General features: G+C 35.0%; 1 protein-coding gene across 2 annotated transcripts in view; it reads right to left on the bottom strand.

Annotated features, from left to right (window-relative positions):
• ANO3 (anoctamin 3) overlaps nt 1–24,043 on the bottom strand; it is a 288,737-nt gene that overhangs the window by 174,723 nt on the left and 89,971 nt on the right. The window lies entirely within an intron of this gene.

Below are 24,043 nucleotides of genomic sequence, written 5' to 3'. Positions count from 1 at the left end.
CTTAGAAAAATAGAAGGAAATAAATTAGTAGGATAAAAGTTCTAACTTCTAGGTAACAGTTTATGATTGATTTTATGTTATCATTTGCATTTTATACATTTTCCAAATATTCTATAAGCATGCATGACTCATGTTTCAATAAAATGATGTATCCACAAAAATATGTATAACATGAATATAAATGTTCAAAGTAAATGGGCCAATCTATCTAAATCTATCTAATTCAACTGTGATTAATGCCACTTTATGGCTTATCTTCTTGCTTTAATTTTATAAGTGGTACCAGTTACCACTTGATATATAATGCATTTTCTTCACTTATACTGTCTCTCTCTACCAGTAGAATATTGACTCTCTAAAATAAAAATGCTTATTTGTTCTGTTTACTGCTAGAATTAGAACAGTGCCTGGTGCATTGTATAAAGGCAATCAGCATCTGATAAGTAAAAAATGTAATTGAAGTCATATAACAAGTACAGTTACTTAAAGATTCACCCTTGAATTAAATGGAATATGTACCCATTGATGGTACTTTATAAATGCACACTAACATCTATTATAAAAAGAATATTTATTTCTTTAGGTTCATTTATCCAGGTCTGACTTTTCATCATGAAGAGGACAAGAAGGCTAGTAATTAATCCATTTTTAAGGGCTTCAGTTATTCCTACTTCATATGTCATTCTAAATAGGACAAGTTAATACACATCCACAAATAGACTTATTCCTTACATCAGAGAATAAAGAGCAAGATTAAAGATGAGGAGGGTATTCATCTGTCCAGTTTCATTTTCTCTTTGGGAAACAAGCAGGGTACAGGAGGTAGAAGGGCTGATGCTGAAAAATTGAAATTCTTCTGAGTATCCAAGGGTAACCCCCACATAATGGTTCAGTGACACACCAAACTAGGAGGTTTTCAATTTAGAAAACAACAGTTAGCCAGACAATAGGCAATATTGTTTGAAGAGAAAATGAAAGAAGATGCTTTCTTTATACAGGGATACAAGTAGACAACAGGAGGATAAAGTTAGAGAATGAAATTGTATTGGGTACATAAATTAAGATTGTTAACAAACATAATCAGATCCTGATGAAAATAAAAGCTAAAATCGCAAGAGTATCCTAAAGGTTGCCAGGGCATTTGAACAAAACTGTTAAAAAAAAGAATTAAAGAAACTGGTAATTAACAATATGTTGTTTCTTCCTATTTAAAAAATCAGCAAGCAGTAAAAAAATCAGCTTTATATTATACCTGTTATCCTTAGTGCTCTCAAATCAGAAATTTTTTAAAGGAGGAGGAGGTAAAAGAAGAGGAGGAAACTGAAAATTAGAAAATGCCAAAGATTTGGTATTTTTTTTGACATTCAAATGCATCCAGATAGCACAGATTTTGAAAGATTTCCTAGATTCGTTTCTGAAATCTGATATTTCAGATTAAGTGTCTGCTTCTTTTGCCACCTCTACTGTCAGTACTCACCTCTACCCTTCCAACACACACAAACACAGATTAATATCATTTGAAAAAAAAAGTTACTTTAGAGTCATACTTATCTAATTTAGAATAGAAAAATAAGCAAGATGTTATTGTCTATGAACAGAAAGGGAGACAAATCACCTACACCATGATTGTAGATCTCTGTGCTTTTTTGAACCAAGAGATATCATATACATAAGCACATTTTTCAAAAAAATTTTCTTTTCTCCTCCTTTCTCCTCCACTCTGTCCCTCCTCTTTCCACCTTCTATAAGTCTTTCCTTTTACCTATGGCACTGGCCAAAGTTAATATTTTATACAAAATTAGGTAAGAATTAGGGAAATCAAACTTTGCCAATTGTATTGCCAGAAAATGTATAATTTTATTTTAAATTAAGTGTATTCATATTGACGTTCTTGATGTAGACATTGATACAGAGATTATTCAGAAACTGTTGTTAGAGCTACCTACCTTTTAATTCTTGTAGTGAAGTCACAGCTCACATATTCTGGCTCACGTTATAAAACCCACAAGCTTTCTGTCATTAATATTTGTGTTCACAGCGATGGGGCACAGAGGGCTCTCTCAGCACTTTTGAACACGAGTTTTTTGTCACCAGGATTTGTTTGCCCACTGAGGTACAATTTAATACTTATAGAATTCAGGATGTCAACTGGAGAGAGTGTCAGTACAGAGGTTATGCTGTCTCTAATGATGGCCTTGCAGGCATGAACAGGGGAGATTTGGAGAGAAGGGGCCTTTTTGGTTCCATGGCAAAGGTGTTTTAGAATTGCTGCAGAAATTACTGAAAACATTAGCAAGGGGTACACTGTTGGACCAGTGAGGATATCAAATACTAGGAGTAGGTACAAGCCCTCACATTGAACAGGAGCCAGACAGCAGAAATGAATTTGCCAGCAGACCCATTCTGTGTGGAAGAAGAAAATTAAAATAGCTTCTTCTCAGCTTGCAGAATTTGCAACAGCACCCAGGACCCTGGAGCTATGTAGACCCACATAAAGTAGCACATCTGCTGTCATGATGAAACTGTGCAAAAGTGTGTGGGTAAAACATGTGTACTGCAGATGTTAGTTTCCATTAGCCCACCTCTTCTTCTCATGAACATGAAAAATTAATATACACTAAACCCTACTGTAAAAGAAGTCATTTTCGGACTGTCCTTGGCATCAGTGAATGGACCAAAACTAGGCACTTGAACTCTGAAAAGACAAAAGGTTGTCTTCTTCCTTTCAGAGACAAAGTGGTATCTTCTTCCTTTCAGGGACATGTTAAGCCAATTGGTTTCATCTCTTTCTTTCTACAACTTATATTAAGGAACATGAGAAAATTAGTTATCAGTAAGAAGTGAAGATGACAGGAGACTTGAAGAAAAGGAAATTCATAAGGTAAGGAAGTAGGTTGCCTCAAGAACATTTAAACAAACCAAGGACACATCATCAGAAAGCATAGACTTGAACACTCAAATAGATAGGATTGTGCCTCCCACAAATTCAATTAGAAACTTCTAAGCTCCAATGTGACCGTACTTGAAGATAGGGCCTAGAAAGATGTTATTAGGGTTAAACGAGGTCACACAGGTGGGGCCCTAATCCAGTATGACTAGTGCCCTTCTAAGGAGAGGAAGAGAGTCTGAGGATGCATGCATACAGAAAAAGATTCCATGTGAGGGCACAGCTGGACGGCCATCTGCAAGCTAAGGAGAGAGGTCTCAGGAGGAACCAAACCTGCAGCACCTTATTCTTGGATTTCCAGCCAGGAGAACTAGAAGAAATCAATTTCTATTGTTCAAGCCATCCAGTCTGTGCTTCTTTGTTACAGCAGCACTAAAAACAACCCTGATTAATACAGACCCTAAAAGTGGGCACCAATCAATTCATATTTGCACATGGATTACCTGATCATTTGGTGTCTTACCATCAACTAACAGGATGACTTAAAGAAAATTATTTAATCTCGCCCTGGCTGGCGTAGCTCAGTGGATTGAGCGCGGACTGGGAACCAAAGTGTCCCAGGTTCGATTCCCAGCCAGGGTACATTCCTGGGTTGCAGGCCATAACCCCCAGCAACTGCACATAGATGTCTCTCTCTCTCTCTCTGTCTCTCTCTGTCTCTCTCTCTCCCTCCCTCCCTCCCTTTCCTCTCTAAAAATAAATAAATAAAATCTTAAAAAAAAAGAAAGCAATCTATTAAAAAAAAAGAAAATTATTTAATCTATAGATCACAGCTTCCATATTTGGACAATGGGAGAACTTGATCTCTAAGATATTCACAAATTTAAATTTAATGGGAAAGGCACGTCCCTAATTATACTATCCCACCTAGTTTTACCACTCTCTTGACCAATGCATTTAATGGACTTAATTGCTCACTGTAGACCAAATATCTAGTTACATCATTGTTTCTTGACTGACACATGCATATGTTAGTTCCATCAATTGAGCTATAAGAGTCTTCAGGGAAAATTCCAGATCAGACATTTATCTAGTCTTTTAAGAAATATTTATTAAACATCTCTATTGATCTCGAGAATAAAATTAGAAAGAGGATGCACATGAGACCTTCCCTCATAGGAGACTAGCAAGAAACATTATGCAATATATTCATAAATATATATTCTTAGTTGTTATAGTAATCTACTAATATTTGCTTAATTAAAAACAGTACAATGTTATACTGGAATTCACAGGAAGGTAATTCCTTCCCTCAAAGATAAAATTAATTTAGAAGATAGACTGATAATCTGAGGCATATACCAGAAGCACAATTTGCTCATGCATTTAAAATCAGTAGTGGAATTTCTTTTGAGGGTCAGCCCTAGCTAGCATGATTTCATAATTGCCACAAGGCCATCTGCTAAAAAATCTGCAGCCTTTGCTTGCCACCAGTCATTCATTTAAGATAATTTGTCTGGCTTAATGGAACAAGAGGGATTTTAAGGTCAGACATAGCTGTTTTAGAGTTCATAAAGTACAGTTTGAATTTAAATTACTCAAACTTTCAACGATTCAATCAACATCCACTACCGAATGATGGAAAAATATAATCTACTTCATGTAATTGTGAAAATTAGAGATGATATATAAAAAACTCCAAGTAGACTATTTGACATAAAGTAGGTATGCAAAGTGTTGATCATGATTATTTTGTTTCAAAGCAAAAATCACAAAATAATTTTGATGACTGATTGTGGCTTCTGCAGTACTGTCATGAGAATAACATGAGGGTAGTTTGACTCAAGATTCATGACCGTGGTTGAGAGATTTAATTGTCATACTCATATTAAAAACCTCTCTTTGAAAAAGGGAATGATAAATGGAGGCAGTAAAGTTCAGTTCCAATAACCCTCCTGCATCCATGAATCAGGCACTGAATAAATCCAGAAAATTGACAACTCTTCCGCTAAATTCTAATGGATGTATGTGGGAGGGGTGAGAGTTATTTTACAAAACTCGGGAACAAGGTACACCACCCACAGGCAGACCCAAACAACAACTAGCTATGGAAAGGAGATGAAAATCTTAAAGGAATGGGGGTATAAAAGAAGTTGAAGTTTCAAAGGACTAAAAATGAACAGTCATTGACAATTATGTTAAGTGTTTTCCACTGTGCTACCTGGGGCATGCTTAAAGGGGTCGGAATAATAGTTTCAGAAATATTACATTCTCGATCACCAGGACAGCATGGCAGCTGACACCAGAAGCCCAATTTACCCTCCCTTTGCTTTTCCTTCAGAATAAATATGTTTATTGCAAATGTTACCCAATCTTTTTGCCTGGCAGTCATAAAGGAGAAGCATAAACAACAATGGTTCATGTAGATCATTACAATTAACTTGTCAGTTATATCATAAAAGGCAGTTCGGTCACATTTCCATGTTAAATGCAATTATGTTTTATTACAGATACTACAATAAAGCAGCAATTTTCAACCTTTTTCATCTCAGGGCACATATAAGCTAATTACTAAAATCCTGTAGTGCACCAAAAATATATTATATTTTCATCAAAAGTATATTTTTTGCTGATCTGACAAAAACATGTATAATTTTTATTGATTTACAAGAATAATAATAATAATCACCTAACCTTTTTGCTCCAAAGTGACTTTATAAAAAATCAGTATGTAAGAATTTCTGGTACCAAAAATTACCCAGTCAAATGCAACCTTATTGTTCAACAGGACCAATATGATGCAACTCTATTACATGACCAATGTATTTACGGATCAAGACAAGCATTCACACTAAATGGCTATTGTTAGGTTGGCCATTGTCATTTTTTTAAAATTTCACAATCTAAATGAAAAGAAGTCAGGGCCCCTGAATAAACAGTCGATATTGTATGTTTTAAAAATTCTTGAAGCAAACCAGTTGAAAAGCACTGTAATAAAAGATAAATCTCTTCAAAGTGTAGTTTCCTCTTGTTCTGCTGTGATGCGGGACAAAGTCTGAAGCAATAAAAAGTCACAGGTATTTAAAATGAAAAATAAATCTAATATTCCCCAAATTTATGTACATACAAAACACTTCCAAAAGCACCCATGGACCTTTTCTCTCAAGACAGTTTAACTCAACCAGTCCTTATTAAGGACCTGGATAATTCTCATTGCAAACACCACTTTTTATTACCCAGGCTATAAGCACTGACCTCAGATATGGTTAATTCTGCCCTCAAATTAAATTATACTAGCCTTTCCTGACTTCTGGTAGACAAGCCAGGAAAGGTAAAGGTAAGTCACATGCTGACTGGGTAGCTTAATAGGATAAAATTTAGGGATGAAGCTATATTTACACACCTAATATAGGGTTTTCTCTCTCTGTCTCTCTTTCTCTCTGTCTCTCTGTCTCTCTCTCTTTACTGAGCCATAACTGACATATACCATTATATTAGTTTCAGTTATATAATATGATTTGTTATTGGTATATATCGCTTAATGATCATCACAGTAAGTCTAGTTAACATCTGCCACCATACATAATTACAAAATCTTTCTTTTCTTGCAATGAGAACTTTTAAAATCTATTATCTTAGTAACTTTCAAATACACAATGCAATATCAACTGTCTCACCATGCTATACATTACTCTCCCATGACATTTATTTCATAACTGGAAGCTTGTTCCTGTTGACCTTCTTCACTGGTTTTGCCCCTTTTCCCACCCCCTGCCTCTCACAACAACCAATCTGTTCTCTGTATCTATGAGCTCTGGGTTTTTGTTTGCTTGGTTTTCTTTAGTATTCCACATGTAAATGAGAGCATATGACATTATCTTTCTCTGTATGACTTATTTCTCTTAGCATACTACCCTTGACATCCATCCATGTTTTAACAAATACAAAATTTATTTGTTATGGCTAGATAATATTTCACTATATATTATTACTTATATGTATATATGTGTGTATATATGTATATATGTATACATATGTGTGTGTGTATATATATGTACACCTGAAATGATCAAAATAATGAAGGGGGAAAGGTATGAATGATCTAATATTTACCAAACAGCAGACAAAAGTCAGACCATTAGTAGAATTTGAAACAGAGTATATACCTTCTAAATCATTGGAAAGTTGAAAACCAACTAAACACACACACAGATATACATATGTCACACACTTTCTTTATCCATTCATCCATTGACACTTAGGTTGTCTCCATGACTTGACTAATGTGGATAATGCTGCAGTGAACATGGGGTTATTTATTTTGAGTTAGTACTTTTGTTTTCTTCAGCTAGATACCCAGAAATAGATTTTCTGTGCCATGTGATAGTTCTATTTTTATTTTTTGAGGAATCTCCACACTCTTTTCCATAGCAGCAGCACCAATTTATATTCCTGTCAGCAGTGCAGGATGGTTTTCCATATCTTTGCCAACACTTGTTATTTCTTGTATTTTTAATAATAGATATTCTAATAGGTTTATGATGATATTTTATCATGGTTTTGATTTACATTTCCCTGGTGAGTAGCAATGCTTACCAACTTTCCACATACTTGTTGGCCATCTTATATCATCTTTGGAAAAATGTCTATTTAGCTCCTCTGCTTATTTTAAATTTTAAATTAGATTTTCTTGTCCTATTTTTTGTTATTGAGTTCTGTAAGTTCTTTATATATTTCTGGCATTAACCCTTACTAGATACATGACTTGCAAATAGTTTCTCCCACTCATTAGGTTGCCTTTCCATTCTGTTAATGATTTCCTTTGCTGTGCAGAAGCTCTGTAGCTTGATGTAGTTCTGCTTGTTTATTTTGTTTTTGGAGTAAATACAAAAATTCATTGCCAAGACCAATGTCAGCATAGGATCCTCTCTGGATATGCGACTAGTATATATTCAAATTTGTCATTGCTATAAAGTTGTCAGATTATCCAGTTAATTACAGAAGATTCATTGTAAACATTTTTATCACTTATCCATCTACCCCCAAAATTTCATTAAAGTAAGAAGTAAAGAATACAAACAGTTTTTAATCTATGAGATCAAGGAAAACATGATTAGATAACATTAAGAAACTTGAATTAACTTTCAGAATACAGTAATAAGGTGACAAGAGAAACTAATGAAGAAAGCTTCAAATAAAAACATGAGGAATGGATTCCATGAGACTTGCATTAAGAGGGTCAGCACATTGACATATTACTTATTGTGGGAAGCTGGGTGACTCCTAAAGTCAAGAGAGATTGGCATCCCAAAAGGTTCATCTGCCAGGTCTCTTCCCCTACTGCAGAGGACTCTTCCGTATTTCCCATATCCACCACTCTCTCAGCCAGGGGACAGAATGTGTTCCTCTACTATCTGGTCTCCCTGCAATGAAGTACATCCGGAACCAGGCCCAGCCTATAGACCTTCCATGTGGCATTTTAGGGACTCAGGCCCAGCCAGGGATCTGTGGGTGTCTAAGAAAGTTAGCAAAGTAAAAGGCAAAACAGAACTAAAACATATATTGTTAAACAAAATTAAGGAGGCAATAAAGACAATGCAGTATGCTAAAAAAGATGGAGTAGGGAAGGATAAGAAAAATTTTATTAAGGGCAAAAAAAGTCCAATTAAAATTTTCAAAGAGGTTAATAAAAGATTAAGGGGATTTTGTGTCCATAAATCAAGTCTAGGATGCTGAGAAAAATAAAAAGAATAATAAATAGATACTGTATTAGCATCTAAATTATATAACATACTTCACTACTTTATACATACTTAAATATAAAATTTATATGTTAATTTATGTATTTATATGATATATCTATCGTATTATAGATACGATATATTAATACATATTAAATTCATATGTATTCATATAAATTCACATATATTTATATATAGATAAATGCATATAAATATATAAATATGTATATAAAATATGTATATTCACACACAATTATCAGCATAGTTCCATTCTGACCAAGAAAGAAGAATGGGGATCAGTACACCTTCCCATCTGAAAAAATGGTTTCCAAGAGTCTAGAGATCAGGCATCAAGGGACAGTAATCCCTGAGAGATGGTAGCAAATGAGGGAGCCCTATAATTCTGCCAGCTTATTGGCTTGAGAGAGTTTCTAAGACATGCTGCACCAAGAGAATACAATCAGAAGAGTTTTCTGGGCAGTGCGAAGGGTGTGACATAATATTGCTGTTGTTTTCTGAAGTTATTTGTCACGATAGCACTATTTTTAAAACCATGAACATATACTACTTTAATGCTGTAAAAGTGTTTAATGAGAAATCAGTAACTGTTGTCTTAGCAATACCTCCTAATTAGTGCAGCCCTGCATAAACTTCTATTCACATGCTGAATCATTTATTTTCATGCCTTATGGTCAAAAGGAAAAATAACTGAATAATATATTTTAATAGAAATCTGGATTTTATCACCCTTGCATACCAAATTTTCAAAAATAAAATAAAATTAATATTTATTGTGTTAGGCAATTATTTCAATTTTACTGATAAAAAAGAATAAGAAACTGATGTCAACACATTACAGCTTATTTGTGGGTGGTAGTGGAAGCAATTAAACATACAATTAGAACTCACTGTGATTATGCTCAAGGATATGGGGAAAGTGGCTGAGTTTAGTTATGAAAATGATCAAAACAGGAATAGTTTCCAAGTTTATAAAAAAACTTTCTTGGATGGACAATATAAACAAAATAATTAAGGGAGAAATGTGTGAATGATCTAATACTTACTGAATAGCAGGCATAGGCCAGACCATCAGTAGAATTTGAAACAGAATATATAAAAATATATATACATACATATATATATTCCAAATCATTACAAAAAGGTGAAAACAAACTGAACTTTAATATATCAAAAATAGAAAGCAACATAAATGGTAAAAATCTTAAAATCCAGGCAGCATTAAAACAAAATTTAAAAGGGCAAGGCACACTCATTCTGACAAATATAATTCATATATCGATAAAGTCAGAATTCTGGAGAAGTCACATTTATGGAAAAGCATCTAATTCCCACTACCTGAAATTCCAAATGAAGTAACCAAAGATGAGAGAGAGGAAGAGCAAGAGGATGAAAGTATATGAATAAACCTTCATCCCCACTTGAAGGCTACAAATTAAGAAAGGGTTTTGGAATAGACAAAGCCAGATTGAATAAAGACCTTTGGTGTTGTATTGCAGGAAAAGAGATGAAGGATTTCTGGTTTGAGTTCACTAACATCCCTTGACTGGAACAGCGGACAGGGCAAATTAAGACCCTTTTGCCATTCCTTGACCTCTAAGGCGTCAGTGGCATAGAAGCAATAGCCCGGGACTAGTGTGTCCATCCCAAACAGTAAAACACGTGGAGGTGGAGTTTTCATTGATTCTACTGGGTTTACCTTGATACAGTATGGAACAGAAACAAATTAATTAGACAAAACCATACAATTTGCTTTAAGTAGAAAACAAGCAAAATAATTTTTCATTAGTAGATGTGGTCAGAAGCATAGCCTACTGAACGCTTATGAGAAAAAAAATGGACCTAGAGAGACTGCCCAAAGACCCACTTTCCCAAGTCATCTCAAGACTCCAGGTCACTTAACTGGCAAACAAACTGAGAGCAAGCAGTCAGCCAACCATAAGATGAGACTGGTGGGTACAGGAGGGAGAATCCTCTCAAACTGCAGTAGATACAACACCTGGACTATATAAGGCCTTTTTAAAAAAATAGGACTGGAAATAATTTGTCTCAGAAGTTACAGAAAAGTAAAACTTTGAACAAAGACATGCAACAATAAGCAAAATATAGACAACACCTGCAATTTCCCCTTAAAAATAGTGTTCTCAAAAACTGTTAAGTTATAACACATTAAAACGAGAACAAAGCCAGGTAAAATTGAAGATATAATTAGTGTCACTAATAATTATTGGTAGACATTTAAAATGCTTTCTGAAGAAATAAAGAACAGAATCAACTTATGGAAATTTGAATCATTGATAGAAGATGCATCTTAAGCAACACTTCTGGAATGTAGGAAAAGACAAAAATGATAACAATAAAAAGAGAGAAGATAAATTTTGAAGGTGTATATCCCTGAGTTTATACAATGAATTGCCATGGTTGAACAGAGGCGAGAATAAAAGAACCAGAAATAAAATAAAAGCATTGCTACAATAAATTCCCCCAGCTGAAGAGATACACTGCAGCTCTAAAGGGCTCCCCACGCACCAGGCAGACACAATGGAAAGAGATTCAACGCTCAGACATTATTGCGAGAAATTTGAATTTTATTGTGAATGTCAAAATCCACAAGAATTTAGGCAGAAAAAGGCAGTTTACCCTGCATAAGTAAAACTTTGGCCTGAATTTCGATTCTTCTTTCATAGCACTGAATTAGATTCGATTATGGAGAAGTTACAATATTTAAGGAAAATCATTCCTGTTTTATGTATTCTGTAGTCAAAGTTTTTATTAACATGTGAAGGTATCAAGAAAATGTATTCCATCAGATAAAGCTGTGTATTGTCTGCAAAAATTTCAAGAAGCTGTATGCTTTTCAACTGAGAGATCCATCAAAATGTATATAGCTAAAAAAGTGTAAAACTTGTAGGAAATATTTAAATGGAGGCACCATTTTACCTTTAAATAAAATTAAGTCTAAACAATAATAAACTAGAAAAATAATAAATAAAATAACCCTAAATAGTAATAAGCTAGAAAATCAGATTCTAATTATATTTTTTAAATGTAGAATTTTTAACGGGCACAATTTCAAAAAGTAATAATTTTTCTTTTTCAAATGTTCTACAAAGATCATATGTTCTTTAAAATTTAGAAAATATATACATATACATATTTTAAATTTGGGCCATGTGCAAATATAGCTGCATAAATAAAATCCCCTCTAGGTATCCTGCTTAAACTTGCTGAGTGTCTGCAATTAGTAACAGCTCCCGGATCAGCAGGTCCCAAGTCTACACTCGTGCAGTACCCACCACATCTGATGTCGGTGGGTCATCCATGCTGACGTGTCTCACTCGTGTCTCCCAAAGGAGAATGAACATGGCTTTTATATTCTAACCCACAGTCTTTTGCAAACAATTTGAACACTGGGCTCTTAGCAGCAACACTGGGCTGGCTTCAACATTTTGGTTTGCTTTTTCAGATTTTCCCCCATAGATCAGTCTGTGTTTTGTTTGTTTTTCTTTTCTGTCCTTCCTCTTCTCTGCCCTCTCCTCATCTCTCCTCATCTGCCCCCCCATCCTTCTTTCTTTCAGATGCATGAAGTTCTAAGATGAAAGGGTATTGCCAGAGGAATACTCTGCTCCACTAAGAAAGGAGGTCACTGTGCTTAACTATTAGTTTCTGGTAATATCAGAGCTCTTCCTAATGCAAAGAAGATTATTCCTTCACTGGCTCATTAGTTTGTTTAAAACAATTCTCATTTCTCACGTGATTTTTATTATCAAGTAAGGGTTCCAGTAAAATAGTACCATTTAAGAGGGCAAACTGGGAAATGCTAGTTAAAAATAACAATTCCACGTACTGGAGATGTGAAAATATTGCATGAGTCTCATATTTTTGAGATGGTATATAGCATAAACAGTTGTACAAGTAGAATATATTATTAAGGCAACTATATATTGTCATTTTTATTTTAACTTCAATAAGTACGTTACAGAAGGAATATAAACATGGATTTTAAATTTTGAAATGTTACTTTAAAGCTCACCTTCAAGGGTCAAACTCTAAGCTATGTTAATGTAGTTTGTAACTGTGGTACCAAGGGGATGCACAAGTAAAGAATTCAGTGCATGCTATGAATCAAAATAAATCCTTTTCTTTGAGTTGAAAGTGATTAATGCATCTAAGTTAACCATCTAAACAGTATTTATTAACACATTTCCACTGTAATAATGAGCTCTTAACCTCCTTTCAAGGAGTCCTATAAACCTCCGTGTCTACAGTAATGATCCAAGTCCTTCCTTGGTAATAAGTTTTGAAATGAAGCAAAAGAGCCAAAACCTTGATAATTTCCTAAGAGCCACCATACACTTCTCCTGAAAACCCATCTCTTCATCTCAGGCTAGCCTTCTTGCCCCGATACTTCCACGTCACCTGGTGTACATCCTATCAGTGTTCTCACCAACCTCCACTTCATCTCTCCAAACGGTACCTAATGGGCAGGGTCAGGGAGGGTTACTGATTGATCGTAACTACAGGCTTTGGGCTCAATGCCCATTTTTTGCTCCCTTTAGAACACATGGTTTCGGACAAGGTGTGGTACAATTCATTAGATTTCAAAGAAAGCCAACAATATCTGTCTCAATGAAAACCAAGAAATACCTGAATTATTTTTATTACTACATTATAAAAGAAAATTCCCAATGTTTTGTTTTGCTGTAATGCCCTCCCCACCCCACCCTTTTGCTTTTACTTCATTCCTCTCACAGGCACTGATAAATAGCAGAAAAACGTGATACCTGTCCTAAGGGACTGAGAAGGAAGGGCAGGCCATCTTCCCGCAGGAGAGTGCGTAAGGGAAGAAGTGATATTGAGACATTGTCATCATGGAAGTAGGTAGAGATGAAATTACTGACTCTATAAAAAGCTTGACAGGAAGATCTCATTTCCACATGAACTCTATCTCAAAAATGACATGTGAAGTATTTTGAAGTCTGGTTTTGGCTCGGACAAAAGAGGGGCATGATCATTTGGAACACAGATGGTTGCTTTTCCTGATCTATAGCATTAACGCTACATGGCACTTTCTAGCTACCCAATAAATATCTGCTGTTTACTCACCATTATTGAATTCATATTTTTGACGATCAAAAAAAGTTAACCTCAATATAGCTGCATATTTATTGACTGTCAACCCATATATCACTGTACTTAATATAGCAACCATACAAAATAACTATTATTTTATAGATACAAAAGTCAAGTTTTAGATAATTTTTGAAGCTGTCAGATAACATGGCTAGTGGGTAATAGATCATGGATTTGTATGCAACTCTCTTCTTATACCACCTCCTTATACTAGACACTGTGAAATTTTATTAAAATATTTCCACAACATTAACATGAGCAGCCCATTTATTTCAATACTAGGTCTACTCCTGGGAGTTTACTCCAAGGATAAGGATGACTATACCTTTTCTTGAAGCTGTTTTGCTTGCTTTCAAATTTTTAAGTGATTCCTTGACCACAATAGCATTTTTATGAGTAAAGCCATGACAGTTATCTCTTTAATAAAAAGTAAGTGGCTAAGAGATAGCTCTATGTTAAAACATCATGAATACTGATGGAAAAGAACATAAATTTTAGCTAAGCTTCCTCAGCAGATGTCAAATTTTATAAACTGTTGTACCTTCTATGTTTAGCATGGTGTCTGGGATACAGTAGACATTCAATAAGTATCTGCAGATATGCACAGCCCTGGGGTCTAGGATAAGCCACATCATAATTTCTGGTGTCCTGTCATTTCCCATCCTAGTACACATATCCCAGTACACGGAAACCTCACACTCAGTGTTCATGTCCAGGGGAAATGACATAACAAACATTAAGCCCAGACTTGAAAGAGTAAGATGAAGAATACATGACTAACGGGGACTGGGTATTCTGGGGGAAGGCGGTTTAGAATAGCATGAGACTGGAAAATACTATTTCTGAGAGGCTAAGAACACTTCATAGATTGTGATCACCATATAAAAAGTGAGATATAACCTGTAACAAAAACTCTGAAATATTCTCTGTTGGTATCTTTGTTGTGCCTTGTAACTGACTGAATTTCATAAGGGCCCATACCTTTCCTCTTTGAATGATACATAAAGATCACATCCTGGAGTGTTTGTCATGCCTATGTATCAACAGACTGTTTTTCCTAATCTATTTTTTCAGAGACAAACTACTCTTCTGAAACATGATGGATCTCATGGGGCACATCCATGAGATTTATTCCCAGGTTTGTCACATAGGAACAATGTGACTGGGTGCAATTTTCTTCTCAGTCTGATTCCTTTATTTGTAAAACAGATTTTTTGCCTCAAAGTGTTAATATAACACCTATGCACTAGATTTCACATTGACAGACACACAGTAGGCCCAGAACTATTACCATCAGCTTCTTTCGACTTTTATACTCTCAGAGAGAACAAGTTTTACAGTTCATTGTGGGTTTAAATTCCAGCTCTGCTAAATATTTATCTCATGTTACTGGGGAAACTATTTGTCACAATGTACCTCGATTTCCTTGTTTGTAAATCAGATCTGAGAACACCTTTGATTTTTAAAAGTGTTCAATAGCAATTTTTCATTTACTGAGAAGTTGATAGCATCTTTTCATTTACAGAGAAGTTGAAGAAAAGATTTAAATCTGTGAAAAAATCTTGACACAAACAAAATTCACATACATTAAGTTTTATAGCTGTTGAGTACCATTCACATCAAGGATTTTTATCTTGGTAGAAGGCAAGAATATCAGGTAATTTCAAAGAAACCCTTGATTGTTACGTTTCTAGTTGGCCATAGAAGGTATTTTCAAGACTATGTTTGAAGTAGACAAAGGTATAGAATCCCCGTCCCTTTTTCACTCTTTAATATTGAATCACACTATTCTTAAAGACAATGGGGTACTCAAGGACCATGTGGGTCTCAGACTGAATGAAGAGAAAGGTATGTCTTGAGTGTTACGTATAGATAGAATATCCCTGTGTATCATTAATTGTCCAAACATATCATCAATAAGTGTTTTTAGAGCATATATCAATAAAAATGAGTTTAGTATGGACTACATATGATTGTAACTGCTATACATGATTTGAATTCCAACGTGTTGTTTTCTAAATGGGCACGAGTGCCTCTGAGTGGGTGATTTCTTCACATCTGGTAAGATACATGACTAACTGCAAGCTGTTCAATGTGGTGTGACCCACAAACTCTCTCATCTTGGAGCAGTGTGGGAGACAGGGAGAAGCATCATTCAAAATACAGTGGCTAATGGAGGCATTATGCCGAAACCAGTATGCTAAAAGACAGTATTTTCCTCAGTGAGGAAATCTGAATTTACTACTTTACCCACAATTTTTGTCTACTTTCAGCAAATGACACTTTACATCTTTTTATTTCATATCAAACAGACAAGTACAATGAAGAGAAAGATGTAATTTGGACTCTACCTGAATATATTTCTTTTCGGTTGCCATTTTCCACACTTCCAGGCCATGAATAATACTGCTGTTTAATTTTTATAGGCATAATAATAGATCATAAATAATCAGAAATCACTAATGTTGTATCAGAAATAAATGTGAATTGAGAGGCTAATAATATATGGGGATTGTTTTTAGATAATATTGTTTTATAAGTTTAAACCCTTAATACATTGAAATTCATAGATATGATTCAAAAGAAATCAACCTAAGCACTGAAATATAAGAAAAATTAGTTAAATTTAACTTTTCCTGATCAAAGTTCTGTAGGAGTACTTACAAAGTAAGTATATATCACAGTGGAATGTCTTGGACCTTTTGAAGGCCAGAAAAATAGCAAAAAAAGTGGGGAAAGGTAGATCAGTAAACATCTTTTTTTAAGTACACACTATAAAAAGCCATCCTCAACACAAATCCTTTTGGCCCCAACGTATATGGGAGAAAAAGAAAAACTTACAGAAGTAAAGACTATGGCAAAGGTCATATAATCATATAATACACAGCAAATCACAGAGAAGAATCATTTGAATACAAGTTGCTTGACTCTTGCACTCAAGGTCTTGACCATGTCTGTCTCTCTCATTTCAAGTCTGAGGCCATGCTGTGTTTATACGACCAGTCTGTTCTCAAGGTTGTTTTAGACAGGTAGACTAAAATGTTCTTGAGTACCACTGGCTGCAATGATACCATTATGTCTGTGAGAACCACTACTTCACAGATAAAATATGTTTCTTATGTCTTTTGAATAGGCCCAAATTTGAGCCAATGTTAGTAAATTAAACTTATTTTCCTTAAACAGAAAAAGAAGCTAAATCTTTGCCATCAGCTAAACTTTGGATATTTTGAAAAATTAATTGGGAAATATTGGTGTAACCAAGCAGATAAGTAAGGATTATGTAGGTTTAAAAAGCAAAAACCTCATGCTGAGTAATGGACAGACTTCAATCTTATTGATCTGGAGTTGGGGCAGATGAAAGAGTATTGGTGTTTTATTAAAACACTAGTTATCAAGTGTTGAACTAAATAACAATCTCTGTAGGAGTTACTTACCTTACACAATTGCTTACTCATAACATTTCTACATGACAGACAGGTAGCTCTACTACTCCTAGTTGTGACCCTGAACACTTGCTTAACTTTTCTGTCCTTCAGTTTCCTCGTCTATGGAATGACATTAATAGAGTTTCTTTTTATGATTAAGTGGGTTACTATAAATAAAGTAGTTTAAACAGTGGCTGGCAAAGGAGAAGCATTTAATAATAGCACCTATTATTCTGATCTCCTACATAGGGGAACTGAAACCCACTGAAATTCGTTAGCTTGCCATGCTCACTCATTGTGTAATAGTCTTAAGGTTCAAACACAATTAATTTTATATGACTCCACAGCCCTGTTTTTCATTTCACACACTGCCTTTTTCACAGTGACTTTACATTGTAACAGCAAATTATACAAAACTATAAACTTCAGGTACATCTTCTCTTTACATAAATCAAGAGAGCTATAAAATGTTGCCATGCATTTCACTTCAGAAAAGACATTCGAGATATTTTGTTATGAAATGTTATGAAAGAGTATTCACCAAAGCCCCTTGCTTTGCAAAATGTTATACAGTTAAAAAAAAAGAACTAAATGGTAAAGAATTGAGAGCATTTAGGGTAGTGCCAAGGTTCATGAAAGAACAACTGAAGACAAAGCCTGAGAGCTCTTCTCTAAGGTTTAATAACTCATTTGCTGAAGTGTTCAGTAAGGAGGCAAGACAAAAACTCCTGTTTAGGAACCTCATCAATTTTTGAAAAGGAAGGGTGTGGTACTATAGTTTGTATGAGCAACACGCTGCACTTATATTTCCATAGTACTACATGCATGTACATAGCTTAGTATACCTGGCATTTATATAGTTTGCCTCTACAAATAAGAGAGAGCATTTATTTACAACTTACTATAAGCTACTCAAATTCATTATCTCACCCAATGCTTACATAGTTATATTATTTTACAAAATTGTTTTCAAATGGTCTCATTTATAAGAATCCTGTAGGATGCATTTTTGTTAAGCAAGCAGATTCCTTGTCTCCCCTGGAGATGAGATTTTATGTCAGAGGGACTGAATATGTTGTATTTTAGCAAGAACTCCAGGTGATTCTTTAGATCTTGCTAATGTGATAAACCTTGATCTTATAGTTGAGGGAAATGAGTGAAACAAATTGCTCTAGATACCAGTGAACGGTGGAAACTGTGTTTAAACCAGACCTGTGCAGTGCATGTACCTGCAAAGTAGCCACCTCCCACCTCTAGAGTAATTCTAAGCCAGATATAAAATACTGTATGTACAATTTTAGAAGGCATTTGTGGGAGATGCCTTCTGGGTATCCTATTAACTTTGTACCATGACTAATGCAATGCATTTGCAAAATTCTTTCAGCAATACAATTTCACATCCACCCAATTTTACCCATAGGGAAGTTCTCCCCTCTATGGCCAACTGCATCTCAGTTACAGAGAAGATGTAAATACGGTGGCTCATATTTGGTGAACTTGGTTCCTGCAGCTGGTGCAGGCATCTTACATGCTGCCAACAGTCAGGCTGGTTGCACTAACACACTGCCAGCCTAAGAATGTGATTTTCTACTTCTGTGACCTCTGAAGAACTGTAGGGTCAGAAGGAAGTGTGGGGCTTTTCCTGTCTGAAATTTTTATTTTACTATGGCCACAGAAGGTTCACTGAGCTAGCTTGGAAATCATAGAACTCTGCCTGAAACTCTGATATTTTTGATGAGAAGAGGTAGAGTAAAGGAGGAAGCCACAGCTGTGGTAAGAATCAGATAAGAGCTGCTGGAGATGCCTTCCAGCTGCTTAAATTTTCTTTTCCTCCAAAGAACCTACAGTATAACTAGGCTTCCTTACGGTGTGTGGAGCAAGTAGAAAGGTGGACTTTGGAGTCAAGCAGGGCTGGGTTCAAACCCCAGCTCCACCCATCATTAAGGGCTAACTTGCCAATGCATGTAACATCTAAACTCAATTCCTTCTCCTTGAAAATAGGAAAAATGATATATGTAACTACTAAAGCTTCAGTGAATATGAAATAATGCAGTGTACTTTTAAGCTTTTGAGACGGTTGGTAATAAGTAGTGTTCACACTAGATTAGCTGCTACTGCTGTTTTTTTGTGACTATCAGTGTTTCTTCACTGCAATCTTGAGAGATAATGATTATAATCCCAAAATTTTGAATAAGAATGTATGGCTCAGAAAAGATAAAGACCCAAAGCTACAGGGTTCATTCACGGGGAACTTTGAGTCAATGATCTTTTCATCAAGGTACAACTTATCTAACACTAATCCACAAATCTTATATCAATAGTTCCTAGATATCAGCACAATTATAAAATACCAATATAATAAAGAGAAAAAGGTTGAATGTTTGTGCTCTTTAAAGGCTTGTTTTGGTAACTTGATTTACATAATCATGCTGACCCCAAAATTTACAGTAACATCCATGTGCAGAGTATAATTTTGAAACCTAGATTCATTGAAAACTTCAGCTCCTTATGACCCTCAAGAAGTGTGATGTTTTACTTCAAGATAGCTTTAAAGTATTCACTTATTTACATTATAATTACTTTGGATCAATTTTTTTCTAAACTTGACCATTTTCTTCATTCCTAAGTAGAGGGTATATATCTATCATATAATTAATACTATTTTTGCTAATCCAAAGTCATCCTTTTAAACATCAATTGTTCTTACTTTGAAAAAATACAGTATTTGCTCTGAGCCATTTAAGATATGCATATATCTTAAAGATATTTCTTTAAGATTTTTAAAGAAATAGTCCCAGATACATGTATTTTCTTTGGGGATTGAAATATATCTACATTCTCTTCCATAGTTTGGCTGGCCCTTACTGAGGGATTATCAGTGGGTAACTTTTTTCTAAATAGTTGGGAATTATTATAACAAGAACAATGTCTTCTTTTCATTAGTCATAAATAAAAAACAAACTGCCAAAATACCAGGGAGAGTTAATATACATGTGCAGATGAATTTCTGTAATGGCTTCAGATTTTTTTCTGGTTTTACTGGCTAAGAGTATGTGAAGGTTCTAGATCGTGCAGATATCAGTGAGGGGTAAAGGAGTCTGAAGAAATGTATATGAGAGATTCTGAAAGTAGGTATTTCTTCTAACACCATACCTTCTGGGTATTATGAATTGGGAACTAAACATAAAGCAGGAAGGCTGCTAAGACATTTTACAGGTGTGCACCTGCAATAGCAAATAACTTATTTTGAGAAAAAGTGAATGAACATATTTTATACTCTATAAATCTCCAAGTAAGTGTAAAGATTATTATTATTAAAAGACTTATGTGAGTACAAAGTATTTGATTCTGTGAAATTATTAAAAGCACTCTTTTCATGTTTAAATAAATGTCCTCCAGGATAATAATAAATCACTTGACAGCTTCGGCTGATCCCATTAAACACAAATCTTCTAGGACAGGATGTGTTTGATGTGACCTATGGTTGGTTTCACTACAACTCTTGCTAGATGTATTGGTAAATAACAGCTACCAGAAGGCAGTATGAGCATTGTCCTTTTCTCACTCATATGACACATGAATCCATCATGAATCAAGCGAAACAGAGGAAGCCAGGCTAGGAAGCACAGTTGGACTTTCACCAGAAATCACTGCTGATTTGCCAGCTAACGTGTTCCTCCCGTATGGACTAAAGAAGAGGCAAACACACACTCACAGTTGTCTGTAAGCATAACACTCTCCCATTTACCCATGGGACTTCAGAAATAAGCTGCTACCCCACTGCCCATCCACCAGAAATCCTCACTTGTACTTCCTAACTCAATAAACCTCTTATTAAAACAACCTAGAATTTAATTAAAATGTAATAAAAATTCAAAAATACACAGGGTGGGGCAAAAGTAGGTTTATAGTTTTGATTACGTAGAACAGTTTATTCTGGTATTATTATTTATTAATTATTGTATGATTTTCCATACAACTAATTGTAAACCTACTTTTGTTCCCCTCTGTGTGTGGATGTCCTGTTCAGAAAACACAACTTCACTGTCATTGCCAAGAAACAAAATGTAAACATCTTTCTAGAAAAATGTAGAGTTGCCCAAAGTTCTCATAAAGGCTGTGTTTAGCAAAGCTCTCAGACTTCCTGCTTTACGAAGTTCTCTGAAGAAGGGCGGTTTTGCAGCAATAGGCGTTCTTGATAATACCACCACTGAGCACAATGCCTGGCACACAGCAAGAGCTTGGTAAAGATGGGTGGAATGGAGAGTGGATACATACCATTTATTTGCCATGAAAGTTGAAAATTATAAAATGAAGTGAATATCTAAATTTATTCTATGGGAATTTTGGAAGTTTTCCTGAGGGATGGGCATATAATTTGGGTAGTGTGCGATTATAACTCAATATTACTGTGCATGGCTATCTTTTGATGGTCTGTAGTCCACTATTTTCTGAAGATAAACCCCAAAGGAAAAACATTGAGTGACAAAAAAGTAAATGAAAGGCAAATTTTTACAAGAAAACTACTAAAGATTTCTTTTACTTCTTAAGAGTCAAGAGATGAGTGAAGGAGACAGAGGAAGAGGGAGGGAAGGGGAGGGTGAAGGAGGAGAAGAAAGGGAGGGGAATTATTATTATTATTATTCTCTAAATCTATTGAGCCCCAATTCTATGTCAAACTGCTAAGAACATCACAAATCTGCAATGTAAATATTATCTTCATTTCACAGAAGTGGTAACTGAGGATGAGCAATATTAAAGAACATGTAAATGGGAATGGACAGTTAAAATCCAGGGCTGAAAATGAAGACTATGGATTAAATTAATGGAAAAATGGCTTTACATATAGTATTTCATTTTATAGATAACTATTCTGGCATCTATCCTGATTTGTTGAAAAATACTGCATAATATCAGTGAGGGAGTTTGGGCCAGGGCTGGATTACTACATATACATATATAGAAAAATATCCACACCTTCAATGAGATTAAATAGTGTGCCTGTCTTCCAACTGAGGGCAGAACATTTTTAAGTCTTATAGTAAAGTGTTTTCTGGATAGCTCAGGCTATTTCTAGGCATAATAACTTTAAAATCAAAATAAAAATGCACTGACCCCACTTGCTTAAAGCAAAAATAATCTCCATAAACTGGATTACTCAGCTAAATTATTTTCTAAAAGTGAACTAAAAGCAGTGCTTTCCACTTTATCTGGCCCAGGAGGAAATCGTCTCCACTGTCACAATGGCACACTGCCACCTGCCCTACCCCAAATGACATAGGCAGAGAGATGGAAAAGGCCAAAGGGGTGAGGACTTCAATCTTTTTGTATTATACATGAAACAAAGCCCCAAGCAGTTAAACACTTTAAACTTAAAATTTAGGATTCCATAGTTCTAATACAGAATTTTCTCACCTTTATTGTATAGTTTTCAGGTTAATGTGATAGTCAAAAGCATGTGTCTTATCTCACACCTCCTGGTTCACAAAGAATTTAGAATATTATTTTGCTTCTATCTCTTTGAAAAAGAGAAACTAAAAGAGCTAATCCTCACTTTGGTGTGTCTTTTACAAATGCCCTCTGGATCTAAAAAGGAATCAAGCAGGACCACTTTAGTGCTACATCCTTCGTATCCCTCCTCCTCTCCATATTTATCCTTCTGCTAAAGTTGCCTTTTGTGCCAAAAGTAAAGAAAGACTTGAAAATATTGGCTCATAATGCATCATAAAGGAAACAATATGGAGTGCCAGGACTAGCAAAAAATTTTATCACTCACACTGAGCAATGACAGTTGGTCTAAAATTGGCAACTATTTGTTTAAAAAAAAACTTAGTACATATCCATACATAATAAATCATGAGGGGCGGGGGGGGAGCATTTCAAAGTTCCAGGTTGCAGAAATGAATCACCCATAGTCAAGTATTAGAAGGTATAATTGTACAAAGCTAGTGCAAAGTTTCAATAACCTTTGTCTTCATTCTGAAAGATTCTATGTGTTTAAAATAATGATTAAAGAAAACACAACTTTCAAGCCCTGGCTGGTATGGCTTGGTGGATTGAATGATGGACTGTGAACCAAAGGGCTGACAGTTCAATTCCCAGTCAGGGCATATGCCTGGGTTGTGGGCCAGGTCCCCAGTAGAGGGCGCTTGAGAGACAACCACATGTTGGTGTTTCTCCCCCTCTCTTTCTCTCTCCCTTCCTCTCTCTAAAAATAAATAAGTCAAATCTTTTTTTAAAGAAAACACAACTTTTGAAGCAATTTAATTTTCTTCAGAATATTTAGATTTGAAGTGGGATAGTAGACTAGCTGAAATTTTTACCTACCTGGCCGGCCAATCTCTCACCCAACTGTTACTCACTTTCAATTTCAACATATTTTTGCAAGAACTTAGAGGTCTTGAACAGTGTATAAAATTATGGAATTCAAATCTCACTCAGTCCAATATTCTACCTAATAGAGGAATCCCTTCTAAATTATCCCTGGTGTGTCTATACAGCTTTTGCTTTAAAAAGTCAAATATCTACATAGACACAATGGTTGACAAACATAATGTATTCTTTATTTAATTATAGTTGGTATACAATATTAGTTTCAGGTGTACAATAGAGTGAGTTGACATTTATATAATTTATGATGTGATTACTACACTAAGTCTAGTCATCGTTTCCCCATGCAACATTTTATACACACACACACACACACACACATATACATACACACATACACATACATACATATATATGTGGCATCTGTGGGGGGAAATAGGGATATTTAAGTAAGTATTTACTTCACTTTGAAAGATCAAATTTACCGTTCCAAAATTCATATATCTCAT

Source organism: Phyllostomus hastatus, unplaced genomic scaffold (assembly GCF_019186645.2).
Source record: "Phyllostomus hastatus isolate PE091 unplaced genomic scaffold, TTU_PhHast_1.1 phas_scaffold_585, whole genome shotgun sequence".
Lineage (NCBI taxonomy): Eukaryota > Metazoa > Chordata > Mammalia > Chiroptera > Phyllostomidae > Phyllostomus > Phyllostomus hastatus.
Note: the sequence above shows the minus strand (reverse complement) of the source record. Positions and strands in the feature narration are given on the sequence as shown.